Raw genomic sequence first — 2,500 nt, 5'->3', positions numbered from 1 at the left:
GCCGAGGATAGAGGAGGAACACTAAGTCACCAGGGCTCAGGTTAGAGTGTTGTGTTAGAGTGTCGTAGAGGGTTATGAAACCCTCGAGTTAGCGTAACACCGATATACGGTGTTACGAGTTAGATCGAGTCGTAGATACTCATAGTCTTATTATTGTGATTGTGTTTGTGGTTGATTGATTTGCTTGCAGGTTCTGACATTAAGTCCTAAGTCTGGCTTAGGTACCGGATTAGGCTTGGTGTGTATTTGGTTATTGTAGGCCTGACGTTGGCCTGTATGTGTTTGAGGGATTGCTTGTGAAGGGTGGTGGATATTAAAGCTATGCGGTATCATTGGTTGGTCGATTATGTTCTTGTTTGATTGCTGGTCGATCGACTAGTGATACTTGTATAGTCTAAGTGTCTAACACTACATGAGTACTGAACTCAGGCGTATATATGGTTAACTAGGGATTGGTTGTTGACTTGTTTTTATGCAGGTTCCCGTTACTTGAAGCTAGATCATGGCAGGAGGCCAAGTCTAACTTAGTAACGGTTTGCTTAGCCTTAGCTTTTATTGCATGCTAGGGCTAGATTGATTGTTATTTTGGGTTGTCTGGGTTAGAGTCTAGGTTGCGGGTAGAGGCCGCCAGCTCACTGAGTAACATTAGGTTACTCATCCAACTCCGTTGTCCTTTTTGCAGGTCGCTTTAGGTAAGGATGATCGGATAGCTTGGTGCTGGACGTTAGGACCGCCGGTGTAGATTTTCATGCCTTTTGTAAACGGTATTGTGGATTTGCGTTTAGTTGACTCGATTTGGCATTAGGCCGGGACCGGTCTCGAATTATATCAATGTATGGATATTTCTCGAATCAATAAAGTAATTGTTTTATATGCGCTTCATGAGTACTCTGATATTTGACTAGTCCGGTCTAACACAACGTTAGGTCGTAGTACGGGTTGAAAAGCCTTAGGCCTCGATCTAACGGAAAACGCTAACTCTAGGTACGGGTTGCAAAGCCTTATGCCTTGATGCAGCGGGACGAGTTAGTGGATGAACTGGTCTAGGTCGTGGAGTAAAGTTTGTGACTCTGACCGGATTGTCCCTAGCCCGTCACGTAGCGCTTCCGGACCATGGTGTTGGGTTGGACGGTCAGTCATGTTCTTGTTTGATTGTTGGCTGGCCGGTTGGCCTTTCATCTCCAACCCTGGGTATTGTACGGTCGATCGGTCATGTTCTTGTTTGATTGTTGGCCGGTTGATCGACCATATGTCTAGGACGGTTCGGGGGTGTTACAGAGGTGGTATCAGAGCATGGTTTCGTCCATGCTTCCGGAACTCATGATTTAATCGGTTTTCAAATATTTTTCGAGTCAAAAAGAGTCACAAATGGCATTAGGTAAACCGGTCACGTCCAGCTTAGGATTATTGTTTTAGGAATTAGGATTGAGATAGTGGAATCTAGAACTGTTAGGTTGCTTGGGTAGAACTGCTAGGTTGCTGGTTAGAATTGCGGTTAGGTTGCATTGTTAGTATTTGCTAGGTTAGTAGATTATGTGATTAATTACTAACTTGCATGTTTAGTGTTCTTTTGAGTTGCAGCGAGTAAGTATGTTTGTTGATCGGAACTTTAAGGGATGAAACCTTAAAGTGGAGGGAGTTCGAGGCCAAACCCAAACCCGAAGTAAAGAGAGGAGAGACAGGTTCAGAGGGACTGGGCTGTGGTATGGACTGGACAGATGGGAGTAAACAAAACTTCGTTGGGAAAGGACTTCATCAGTAGTTGGGAAGACGAAGATCGAGAAAGGATTTGAGGAATCTGGACAAGATAGTATCATGGACAATCAAGGTGTTATGGCAGAATAAGAGGAAGAGGACGACTCAGTCAAGAGATATGAAGACCATTGTGGAGACCTTGAAGAGGACACTCAAGGAACCGTGGTGGACAGAGTAAAGAGGTTATGGAAACAAGTGGAGAATGTTGTGAAGACGAGCAATTGCGCAACTAAGAATTCGAGGACGAATTCTATTAAGGGGGGGAGAATGTAGAAACCCGTTAAAAAAAAAAAAAAAAAAAAAAAAAAAAAAAAAAAGAGAGAGAGAATGGTCGAGTATCTTTGTGGTTGAGTCGCGGGCAATACAGATCGATCGGGAAATTTGAAGTACGAGAAGGTCGAAGAATGGATCGTGAGTGAAGCATGAGTTGAGATAAGCTGCTCTACCATTGTTAGAAATGTCTTAGATTGATCATACGGCAGTTTTGGAAGAATTACATTTTTGAAGCACGACGGTTTAGAAGCTCGACGTTTTGGACGATTGACGTTTCTTCATCGCGAAGTTTTCTCGGAATATCTTCGTATCAGTAAAATATTATTCTGAAGAAATTATAAGTCGGACGCAGGACGGGAATTAAGCAGGACGGGAAGCAAGCACAATGGGAAGCAAGCACGACGGGATTGAAGAACGACAGGAAAACCCAAAGTTGGGCGAAAACCCTAATTTCGGTATTACGAAATTCTTT

This window comes from Brassica napus, unplaced genomic scaffold (genome assembly GCF_020379485.1).
Source record: "Brassica napus cultivar Da-Ae unplaced genomic scaffold, Da-Ae ScsIHWf_246;HRSCAF=415, whole genome shotgun sequence".
In the NCBI taxonomy this organism is placed as follows: domain Eukaryota; kingdom Viridiplantae; phylum Streptophyta; class Magnoliopsida; order Brassicales; family Brassicaceae; genus Brassica; species Brassica napus.
Note: the sequence above shows the minus strand (reverse complement) of the source record.